The following is a 12,982-nucleotide window of genomic DNA, read 5'->3' on the forward strand; positions in this document are numbered from 1 at the left end:
GAGTAAGGACTGCAGCACATGAACTGGCCTTCCAGGACTGAATTCTCCATGCTCTTGACTTCAGTGGGAGTTTTGGGTGCGGAAAGAATCCAAGGACCAGGCCTCATACAGGATAATAGTTTTGCTTTCACAGATAATTTTCAATCTCTGACTAACATCTTTCAGAACAAATTCAGATTCTTTAAGATAAAGATAATCGCTTTAGAGATCCAGACTAGCAAGCTCCAAGTTAAGGCTGATGCAGTGTATAATAGAAGGAACAACTTGTCTAAACTTGCCTGTATGCCATTTGAACAAGCCACATTGATTGCTTCTCTATCTAAAGAAATATCAAACAGCTTTGATCTGATCCCTTCTGCCTTGATGTAGTGGGGTGGTTACCCCGCTCTGGCCCTGAAGGGGTTAAAGCAGCCCTGGAGAGGGCTGCAGCTGCAGAAAAGCTAGGCTGATTGGGGAAAGCAGCAACAGCTGGGGCCATGCCCCAATCAGGCCACAGCTGGCCCTATAAGAGGGCTGTGGGCCAGAGACTGGGGGAGTCTCACTGTAGTGGGAAGGGCTGCCTGCAAGCGAGGTACCCGAGCTGGAGCAGTGTACCCTGCTCCAGACCCAAGGAGCATAACGGGAAAGAGGAGAAGATGGGGGTGGGGAAAGAGAGGCGAAGATGAGCTAGATATCCCTGATTCTCACTGAGGGTCAAATTTTGTTCTCAAACACATGCATGCAGAGATACACATGGATATATTACAGAGCAGAAATTGGAGCTTAGCGTGGCTTGAGAAATCTAATAGATACTGTGTGTACATAGATAGGACTTGATTCTCAATTACACTAAGGCCCCTCAGAGCTATTCTGGTGCTGTAAAGAACAGACAGAAACAGAATATACCCTGCACAAACTGTCCCTGGACTAGCTTGGAGCCTATATAAAGAGTCTAGGCTGGTCCTGGTCCCAGCTCCCAGAACATGAAGGTGTATAATAGAAGGCAGGCTAGGGGGCAGGAGAAACCCTGGCTGGAGCATACTCCATTATGTCAATTCTCTGCTTTCTATGGCTTACAGAGGCCCTGGGAAGCAGACCATAAGTTAGACCAGCCCCAAGGCTGCTCTAACTTGTATTGGGAGCCAGGCAGACCCTTGGCTGCCCCAGAATGCACTGGGAAGTCTAAAGGTGGCTTAAAGCCCATCTACCTCCCTGCCCATTAGGCCCATACCGTGGGATAATATAGTTTTAGATAATGTCAGGACACCTCCCTGCTAACCTCCTGTTTTGAAACATATCAGGATAAAGCTGAGTTGAAGAGGCTAAGTGCTGCTCAATAGGGTCCAAACCTTCTGGGTGAGAAAGCAGTTTGTGAGAATCTGGGCATCCCTGCAGGTGCACATAAATTATTATCTTGGCATAGCGGAATACTCTACTCAATTTAAAACTCCCCTTTTTTAGGATAGCAGTTAATTTGCCAGTTCCATTTGGAAATAACACACGTCAGGTGATTTTTACTGCAGCCACTTTCAGGAAAAAATTAACAGGACAACATATAACAGTATAAAACTGTTCAGTAACAGTTGTTTTGCCATGACAGAGTTGGAGGGAGTGGAGAAACAAATACTGTGGGAGCAGGGTGTAATACTACAGGCACTACAAACATTGAAGGAGGAAAGCAGTTGCAAACTGATAGTTGTTTGTGACCTCACATAAAGACAGGCAACATATATGTTGTGCCTTTGTAGCTCTTCATTGAAAATTGAAGAATGGGAAAATAAATTAATGACAGATGAGAAGTCAATAGTGGGGCTGAGCATGCGGAGATCCAGCACAACTGGGAGGAGGAACAGCAATGGGGCAGGAAAACCTTAGTGAGGAGCTGAAGGATGCATGGAGCAAGGGAGACTAGCAGGAGTACATTGAGCAGGAGTAACCAGACAGAAGTGGGAATGATAGCCAAGGCACAAGCAGCAGGGTGAAGCAGAGACAGTGGGGACAGATGCAGGTAAGCAAGGGAATAGGGAGAAATTGAGCAAATGCAGGGCAGGGAAGATGTATGTTGTGGGAGAATTGATGAAGCAGTGGGAAAATCAGGACTGGGACCTTGCATCAGTGTAACAGAGAAGAATTTGGCCCCCAGCTCGCAATGAGAGGGGAAAAAAAGAAACATTGGAAGGCAGCAGTGGGGAAGGGCAGGTGATTGCAGTAGAAGCAGGGCAGTATGGAAGGGGGAGAAAAAAATTTTTTTTTTGTACTTGGATTGTAATACTTTAAAAATCAACACCTTAGCAAAACAGGGCTCTACAGCTACACAGGTCTTTCTGGTGTTGCCAAATCCATTTAAATCTATAGTGTCATTGGAAACCTATTGGAAATAGATTCCTGTATAGTGTTTATGTTGTAATCCCCCCTGCTTGACTTTTATGACTTCACTAATTTCTTCATTATTTGGTTCTTGTAAGTTGCAAGTAGTATCTGGATATATGTAAGAAAATGGTGACAAATACGAGTTCAAAATCATAAGAGTAGAAATGTATGAACTTCACAGGCCTCTGTACTTCAGGGATGTATACAGGCTTGAGAAGTCAGCTAAAGCCTGTGCTGTGACAGGGGCATCTCTTCTGTCTCCAATAGAGCTAGAATTCTGTTTAACGATAAAAGCGTGAGGCTCACGGTTCTAAGGAAGATCTTACAAGTGGAGCAATTTTGTCAACACTTGCAATTTTAACACAAGTGTTACAATATGTGTTGTATTTCTGAAAGCCTTAGCTTCTAGAGTCCTGGGATTATGTGAGCATGCCAGCTTTCTTTTCTTTTTTTTTTTTTAAAGTAAGTTTCTAGCTCTCATGGCCATAGAAAGCTTGAAAACGTGACTCAAACTTGTGTATTATTGTACAGCAATAAAAATTAAAAACAAAAGACAAAGAACCCAACATGTTTTAAAAAAAAAAAAAAAATTTTAAGCCAGTCTCATGATTCTGATGGCCTGCCACCAGGAGTGCTGGAACAATTTTTATAGTGGCGGTCCTGACAGCCATTGAAGCAAAATGTAAACTTTGTATATAATGGAAAGCACTTTAGGCTTGGGGTGCTGCCATACCCTTAGTTCCAGCCCCTATGCCTGCCACTGGATTTTTGAACACCAGGGGTTGGTGATACTCCATAAGGGTTGAGTCAGCCTTTTTGCCAATTTGCTTTCTATTTAGTTTTTTAAAATGCTCACTAAATGTCCCTCTCCTTAGGCACCTTTCAGTGAACTGACCTCCTTTAATGTGACTTATTTTTTTTATAACTGTGACAGACCCAGACCAGTGGGATACAGGAGTCTGGTAGAAGGCAAATATATTGTCCATTGGATGAACAATTTTCTGTTCCCTGAGTGAGTGACCAGAGCAGGGGTTGCCCTAGAGCAATCAGGAACCTGCCAGAACCAATTAAGACAGGCAAGCCAGGACACCTGGCGCCAATTAAGAACTTTCTAGATTCAATTATGGCAGGCAAGCTAATCAGGACACCTGGTTTAAAAAGGACCTCCCATCAGTCAGTGGGGGGCATGCCAGGAGCAGGGAGTGAGAAGGCGTGCTGCTGGAGGAGTGAAGAGTTCAAGCGTGATCAGGCTTCAGGAGGAAGATCCTGCAGTGAGGATAAATAAGGTGCTGGGGGGAAGGCAATGGGGAAGTAGCCCAGGGAGTTGTAGCTGTTGCAACTGATACAGGGAACATTGTGGACAGCTGCTATCTACAGGGCCCTGGACTGGAACCCAGTGTAGAGGGTGGGCCCCGGTTCCCCTGCCATCCCCCCAACTCCTGATCAGACACAGGAGGAGCTGAACCTAGTCTGTGAGAAACACCAGAAGGGAAGGCCTAAATTGGAAAGGGATCTACTCTGTCCCCGACCCGCTAGATGGGACACAGGGACTGCGGGGATTGTCCTCCGTTCCCGCACCCCATGCTGGCCAGTGATGAGGTTAGCTGAGTGGATGGCAGGTTTGAGCCACTAGCAAGGGTGGCCAAACTGAGGCTTGCCGTGAAATCTCCGAGGCGAGCAAATGCTCCAATAAGCGCAGGACCCACTGACGCAGAGGAGGAACTTTGTCACAACGCTATATGGCAACCTCTGTGCTAAGTAAAAATGTATTTGGAGCAGAGACTCTTCACAAGGCTTAGATAAATGCTAGTTCTCACCAAGCTCTTTTGTTGCAGTTACCCTTTTAGTTGCCACATTCTCTTTTAGCAATTAAAACCTGTGTCGTGTCATATGTGGCCACATGGACCTAAAGGTTCCGTGGAACGTTTATGTGCTGCTCTCTGTTCCAGTGTTCATGTAGCCGGTAATACACGACAGCAACGTTGTACTAGATACACGCACACTTCCAGTTCTTTTTTTAAAGGACATGGCCAAAGGTTATGTGGCTTCAACTATTCAAAGTATTTGTTTCCCTTATCACTTGACTGGGTGAAGTGCATAATCGCTTTTGAGAAAATGATTTGTTACTTTTTTGTGGCAATTGCCTGCATCTCATTGGATTCCCAGATACTGAACCAGGGCCTCAGACATCCTCACTCCATGGTCAACAGCAGCAATCAAAACTGTGACCTTAAGCTCCTGTACCAGCAGCTTAACTTTGAGAGTTGCTTAGCACCTAGAGCACCATTGACTTTAGTGGGAATTTTGGATTCTCAAGCACGTTTAGAAATCAGGCTGCAAAAGCCACAACCTCTGTCATTTGAGCGAAAAGAATAATTCTGTAAGCACTCACTAAGAAGCAGGCTCTTCTCCTATCAGGGGCCAGCCACTAGAGAAAGAGATAATTGCATGCAATAAGCCGGTATATTATCCATACAGTCCAAACCTTCATCAGCCAATAAGATGCTTCCTTTCATAAAAAGTCTTATTTTAAAAATAATTATTTGTGGTTTTGGAGAAAGTTCATTTGGAGAATGCTCCAGCTTGAAGATGGGGGGTCAACATCTTTGGTCCTCTGTAACAATGGAATTCTGCACAATAAGGGTAAAGCTTGTCTGTGCAGGAGACCAAATTTTCTCAGGGACTGATCTAAGATTGTGGAATGAACTGCCACAGGTACTAAGGATGATCATAAACCTCACTACCTTCCACTCCAAGTACAAGGCACATTTCAATGACCTTCTTATATAAATACACAGCAATGCACACACTAAAAAAAATTGGGAAACAAAACAGTCTACTCCACCACTTCTCATTCTGGGGAGAGGCTGAGAGAATTTGACAGATGTTAGTCACATTGCTTAATGCACTATTGGCAGACACTCAGATACTACAAAAAGAAAAGGAGTACTTGTGGCACCTTAGAGACTAACAAATTTAAATTTGTTAGTCTCTAAGGTGCCACAAGTACTCCTTTTCTTTTTGCAAATACAGACTAACACGGCTGCTACTCTGAAACCTGTCAGATACTACAGTGATGAGCATGGTGGAAGAACCAATATAGAATAGAATTTTAGAATAATATCAGTAAATTTGAACTGATGAAATCAAAGGCTGTAAAACAAGGCCAGACGTGCCTGGTGCACAGACTAGCATTTTGCCAAACAAAAAATAAGCTGCAATCATTTCTTTTTGGTTACACATTATGTGACACTATTTTGTCCATGGCTGGTTGTTTCTAAAGATAAAGCAACTGCAATGAAGGTTTGTGATCATATTCATTATGGCCCCAAGTCAGCAAACTATTGAACTATGTCATAATTTAAGCACACACTTATGTCCTTTGTCAAACAGGAATGGCTTGCTGAATTGAGAGGTGTGGCAGCCTGATGATGTTAGTGCAAGTGATGGAGAGAGCATGAAGCCTAAGAAATGCACTTCCATAAAACTGCAACTTTGCCAGGCAGCAACAGGCACCTCTCCTTTTACATGGGCAGCTGCTCCAGAAATACTCACTTGTTTACTGTCTGCAGCACATGGGTGGTGAGAGCATGCCTCTGAGAGTCCACCAAAATGCATAGGAAAATGTAATCCCAGAGCCTGTGACTGGTATCCTGCTGTCAAGTGATCCTTTCATTTTCATTTATTCTTTGCTAGTTTATGAACTCTTGTCTATTTTTTTCCCCCCACATTATAAACACTGGAGCCTGTAGAAATGAATGTCATTCTCCCCCTGCCTGTCATACACCTTGTTTCCAAGTATGGTCACTATGAGGGAGCTGTCACTTGGAGCCTTTGTGGAAAATTAATAGCAGACAGGGAAGGGCAAAAAAGACAGGACAGATGGCTCTGTCACCACCAGCAGCCTGATGCTATGAAAGAAGTTCAGTGTCGGGGAAAATGCCACTCTGTTCCATACACTTATTCTTTCATTGATCCAATTGCCCCATCAGCAGCTGTCTGGCTTATTTTTTACATATTTTTCCTTGTTCTTCTGCTTATCCGTTAAATGCACTCGGCACATTTAAGAGGTCAAGTTTTGAGTTAGCAGCTAGGTGCTGATGGCCTGAAATGTTGTTTCATTATAAGCATATTGTAATTCTGCTAGAGGAAGCTGGTGCTGAATACTTTTGTTCTGAGTCTTGTTTACTTGCTGGTCACCATCCAGATCAAATCAGCTGGAACCTGAAGGGCAATGTCTAAAGTTCTAATTACGGAGGCTAGTGGTGCAGTGATGTCATCTCACTTTATTCGTTAAGTAGCATTACCTCTGGTTTCACTTTCACAGTGAAACACCTGGTGTTAAATACTGGGTGTAGTACCGGCGTATTTAAAAGGCAGTTTATTTTCTCATTATATGAGTGGTGCCAAATGGCACATGTTCATTTTATGCTCATAATCAAGTGGAAATGTAGTTAAGGCACTGTACCTTTAAGACGGGATGAAGCCTATAAATTAGTAAATCAAGATGAGACATCTGACTAAGTGGACAAGGGTTTACAGGGAGACAGCATTAGATTCCATCCTCTGGAGTAGCAGAGCTATAATCTGAATCCCCTTAGTTATGTAGTCATAGTCCGTATTAACTGTCGTTATAGTTAAAGTTCTACACTGTCTGCATCGCCACATAAGTCAGGTTAGAAACTATTTGCCTCATGACTACTTGTGCAAAAACTGGTACTTTGGTGATATTTTGCTAATTTGATCCAGAATGAAGATTGTCATAATTTTTTTTTTTTGAGGAATAAGGAACAAATTTCCATGTCTGGATGAAGTTATGTAACTAGAGAATTACACTCTTGCAAGTTGAACTGGTGAGAGTGAGCTACTGCAAACTGGGTGGTGCAGTGTCCTAGTTGATGAATGCAGTACTGCCCATGCACAGCATTCCCAGTGTAGTCCCTCATTATGAGGGATTATGGGAGATCCTGCAAGTTCTTTTGGGCACCCAAAGGAATTCTAGGAAATGGGAGTTAATATACCATAACTCATCAGGAATTGCTGCCATTCCTGCAATGTGGAGGGCACGCAGCGGGGAAGAGGGGAAGATCAGAACAGTTTCTTTGTACTGAAAGCTTCATTTGTCCAGAAAACTAGAGCTGAGCATCTGGAGAGACCCAAAGGTGGTGGTGGGTGGTTTTCCAGCAAAGTATGAAAGTCACTGTAGAGTGAGAACTACCACTCTTGAAGACAGGTACAGAGCCTAACCCCAGCTCTGGACCCTGTTTGATAGACTTCTAGCAGGATGAGTTTCACTTTTACATTAGGACCACAGCCACTGCTTAGTTCAGTCCCACTCCGAAGTTCTTGTTCCAGCATTGCAGCACCAGACCGCCAAGATGAGAGCATAACTTATGTGAAATACATTACCAATTATCCTGTGGAAGCTAGCTATCCCAGAGGTAGTTAATTCAGGCAATATTCTAGCAGCAGGTACCACACACTACCCATTTGGTTCATTCCTGCATGGCCGCAAGAGCTTGATGGCCCAAGAGTCCAACATCGGAACAGACTTGATGAACTCATGTAATAGTGGGTCTGCCTCTGAAATGCCCACCCCTCGGTTGGTGGAATTTTATCCCAGATGTTACAATCCACCCAGAGAACAGCATTCACCAGAACATCTCGTGGCATTCTCACTACGTGTCCAAAAAGCAGAAGGCGCCGTCTGCAGATAATGGCCCCAGTAGTCTGTAGACCGGAGCGACCATAAACGTCTGCATTACAGATGAAGTCATTCCACTTTATGCCCAATATACAATGTTAGCATTTGGTGTGGAAAGCCTCCAGCATTGCCCAGTCTGTGGGGCATAGTGTCCATGTTTCACCGTCATACCACAGTACAAGGAAGATACAGCTCGAATAGATCCTGAACTTGGTTGTCATGCTGAGATGATGTTGGTTCCCTATTCATTGTAAACAACTCATGGCAGATGCTGTGAAGCCAATACGATGGAGAACCTCCGTGTGAGAGTTGGAGGAACTGGTGAGTATAGAACCCAAATAGCAAAAGCTGGAGACTGCTTCAATAGTTTCATTATTATTCAGCTAGCAGTATTTAAAATATCAGAATGTTAGAGTGGTTATTATTTATTTGGGAATAATAGGCATGTCTTATTGACCTGGTATTGTAGAAGTGAATTTTCTGTTAACTTCATGTGCTCTGCTTTGTGCTATAATTAAAGACTCCTTGGAGACTTCAGCTAATGCAGAATGTCATGGCCTGCCTCCTTAGCAGTGTTTCCTACAATGGATGTACTACACCAGTGCTTTAGATCCTGCACTGACTTCCAAATACATTCAGGATGAAAAATAAGGTGTTTATTTTTAAGCTGTAAACAGACCTGAGTAGTTTGGGTGCTGGCTATCTGAGAGAACTGTCATGTCAGTAGGAGAGATCACCATTGGCATAGGCACCGACTCCGTGGGTGCTCCGGGGCTGTAGCACCCATGGGGAAAAATTAATGGGTGTTTTGCACCCACCAGCAGCCAAGCTCCCCTCCCCACCCCACCTCACCACCTCCTCCCCTGAGCACACCGCGTTCCCACTCCTCCGCCTCCCTCCCAGCACTTGCCGTCACAAAACAGCTGTTTCACAGCGTAACAATTTCCAGGAGGGAGGGGAGAGGAGCAGGAACACAGAGTGCTCAGGGGAGGAGGTGGGGAAGTGGCACGGCCAGGGCGGGATTTGTGGAAGGAGTCGAATAGAAGCAGGGAGGGGGTGGAGTTGGGGTTGGGACTTTGGGGAAGGGGTTGGAATGGGGGTGGGGCAGAGGCAGGAGGGGGCGGGGCAGGGGTGGACTCAGGGCAGAGGGGGGTCGAGCACCCGCCAGCACCAGTAGAAGTCAGCTCCTATGAGCATTGGGGCTTTAGCTCAAACAGCCTCCCAGATTAAATGAGGGGATTAGTGGCACAGTCCTTTCAGTGAGGAGCCATCAATTATGGAACTCATTCTCTTCCTTCATCTGACAGAGCCAAAGTCAGTGACCTTTAGAGGATCGTATATGGTCTATCTCCTTTCCTAGGCTTTCTGTAAAGGACAGGGGTGGAATGGGGGGGGTTAAAATGAATGGCCAGAGGAGGGGTTCTCAAATGTTTAGTGCAATGGAATTCTAATATGGGTAGGGCCATCGGTGCTGCCTGAATATCCCAGGATCTGGGCTGAGCAACACATAGAAGCTTTGCCAGAAAGTCTCTGCCTGCAGAGTTTGGTAAGTCTGCTAAGGAGTAGCTTTGCCTGCAGCCCTTGGAGCTTGTAGACTGCAGAGGAGTCTTGGACTTGGTGAGTAGGTCTATCCTGCACATTTTATAAGCTCTACAGAAGTACCAACTCCAGTAAGTCTGTCCTTTCCTGTGTATTTGTAGTTTCTGTAGGTGTTCTGGCCCTGGACTCTAAATGATCCTGTAGAATTTATAAACCCTGAAGGCTCAGAGATGGCTGTAAGGGTTGGGGCCAGATCTGTAAAACCAGCACAACTCTTGAGCCTGATGACTCTCTGAATTGTGGATTTATAACCTTTGTAGGCTACCCAAGCCACAATGGCCAGTTAAAAGAAAAGGAGTACTTGTGGCACCTTGGAGACTAGCAAATTTATTTGAGCATAAGCTTTCGTGAGCTACAGCTCACTTCATTGGATGCATGCAGTGGAAAATACAGTGGGAAGATTTATATGCACAGAGAACATGAAACAATGGGTGTTACCATACACATACCACACACAATGGCCAGTTAGTACACTAAATCAGTGGTTCTCAACCTTTCCAGATTACTGTACCCCTTTCAGGAGTCTGATTTGTCTTGAGTACCCCAAGTTTCACCTCACTTAAACTACTTGCTTACAAAATCGGACATAAAAATACAAAAGTGTCACAGCACACTATTACTGAAAAATTGCTTCCTTTCTCATTTTTACTATATAATTATAAAAACTGAAATATGAATATTGTACTTCTATTTTGGTGTGCAGAATATAGAGCAGTATAAACAAGTCATATGACATTTTAGTTTGTACTGACTTCACTAGTACTTTTTATGTAGCCTGTTGTAAAACTAGGCAGATATCTAGATGAGTTGATGTATCCCCTAGAAGGTATCTCCCAGGGGTACACATACCTTTGGTTGAGAACCGCTGCTCTAAACTAAAGCACTTCATTTGTCCTATCTGGGCCCTGACATATGTCGTTATCCTCAACTTTAGGGCACAATTCAAAAAATTTTTTTTTGTTGATCGAAATTTTTTGCTGTTCTTCTTTTACATTTTTCTGTGCTAGGTTTTTAAAATTCCTGTTTACTGAGGGGTATTTCTATGTCAATCTTTCCATTTCTTGCAGCCCTTTTAGTTGTGTTGTCTACCATTTCATTGCCTGTTATCCCAACACGCTCTGGGACTCACCCAGGCGAGTGCTACATGTATCCCCATCTGCACTAACTCTGTTAGTGGAAATATAATGACATTGATTAAATCACTTTGATGTAAGGAGATGACCCCCTTTTGTATTGCCAGAAGGCCTGATATTGTGTCCAAAAAAAATGAGCCCCGCTGCTAGGCCTACATCCCAGATGCAGTTTAACACTAGCATTATTGCTACTAATTCGGCTGTCATGACAACTACAATATCAGATGTTTTTAAGATATGCTAATTCCTAATTTTGGTATAAATATGCTGTCTGTGCTCTTCCTTCTTTTTTCCTTTTTTGACCCACCTGCATATATTTGACAAAAACAACTCCACTTTTCATCTTTATACTGGTATAATTCATTTTTTTATACCTATTCTCTCCTTTTTACCATTAAGTTTGCACTTAGCTTTTCCTTGTCTTTCAACTCCTACATCCACAGTTTAACTTGAACAGCATGTGAAGTTCTAATATTGTGTGCTATAGCTTGCCTATTAAATTCCCAACAATCCATGTATATTTGGTTGATGTTTTCATCATTACAATTCCCATTAACTTTGGCCCAGGAAGTTAGGTCCAGTAGTTTCATTTGTAGTGTAACTAGCAGTTCTAAAAAGTGCTTTATATAGCTGCGTGACCGGTCCAGCACTGCAGCACCCTTTTGTGGCAGGGATGGATGGGGTGTCAGGGGCTCACCACTCTTAAGTTCCCACACCCATCCCTTTAAGGGTGTCCCGATGTGGCCCAATGGCCGGTTTCCCTGTGCTCGTTCCTTTGTCGGGGTAGCAGGCCCTACCGGTCAGAGTTCATGTGTCACACCCCAAGTATCAGGGCAGTGTGGCCCAGCAGCCAGAGTCCATCCAACTCACCCCCAGTATCAGAGCCATGTGGCCCAATGGCCGGTGTCCATCCAACTTGCCCCGAGTATCCGGGCAGCATGGCCCAAGTACATATGACTCGACCCACATATCATGGCAATGTGGCCCAATGGCCAGAGTCCATACAACTTGCCCCGCGTATCAGGGCAGTGTGGCCCAGTGGCCGGAGTCCATAGCCTTCCCCATCTCAGGACAGGAAGTGTAGCCTAATGGCCAGAGTGGTAGGGGGACCGGGACCCACCCTCTCCACCAGGTCCTGACCCAGGGCTTGCCTATTGGCGGAGTTCCCCCTTGCGCTTAGCTCAGTGGGGATCCACCCGCAACACACCGAGCATCCCTGCGGCTTTAACGCTGCTTGTCTCTAAAGTTCCGCTGGGTCACTTCCTACCCTCAACGTCGTGTTCCCCACTCCAGGGTGAGGAGGTGGTCTTCCAGTCTGTCCCCTCCTGTTGAGACCTCCATCTGGGACACAAGGTGCATCCCAGCTTGGCTGGCTCCTGGAGCACTGGCTGTCCCTCCTCGGGAGCTGGCACTGTGCCTTCTCCTCCGGTGGTCAGTCCAGACTGAGCAGCTTTGCAGGCTTATACCTAGTCTCCAGTTGGAGCATGCCCAGCAGGGCTTCCGGGGTGGGGCTTCCTTTGCCAGGAAGGAAGGGTTAACCCCTGTGGTATCAGTGTGGGGCCGCTCTGCCCCATCACAGGCTGCTAAAGTGTTGTAATAAATGTACCACATGCAATTTGTGCTTGTATTAAATCTTTTTTTTAAAGTTCTGATTTTGATGCTGACCCAAAAACTTGGCAGCCATAGTTGATAACTGGCCTTCTTCAGGCTCTGTATGCCATCAGAAGCATATTCTTATCTGCCACCCTTCCCTTCCCACCCCACCCAGCCCTCAGTTAGACTCGGCAATACTTTTAAGCAGGTTGATCCTTCCTTTGTATTTATCTCTAACATAGTCGATATGACCTTTCTAAAGTAATTTAATATATATTACTATTAGGCATTTAAACTTTTTAACTATATCTATTTGTTCCCCATTCAGATACAGTTTTCATTCCTTTATAGCTTTCCTTTTTTGTAAAGATCAGTCCTTTGGCTTTAACAGTGGCGAACTTGGAACCCTATGCATTTCCCCAATTAGAGGTCTCTTGTAACACTTTGTTGATTCTCTTTTCTGCGACCTCAGTATTCCTTCTCCTAACCCACAGAACACAATCCTCTGCAAATGGAGAAACACCTACCCGGACCCTTATTTGTTTTGGAAGATCATTTATCGTAATATTAAATAAGATCAGGCTGATAACTCTTCCCTGAGGTG

Source organism: Dermochelys coriacea, chromosome 3 (assembly GCF_009764565.3).
Source record: "Dermochelys coriacea isolate rDerCor1 chromosome 3, rDerCor1.pri.v4, whole genome shotgun sequence".
In the NCBI taxonomy this organism is placed as follows: Eukaryota; Metazoa; Chordata; order Testudines; family Dermochelyidae; genus Dermochelys; species Dermochelys coriacea.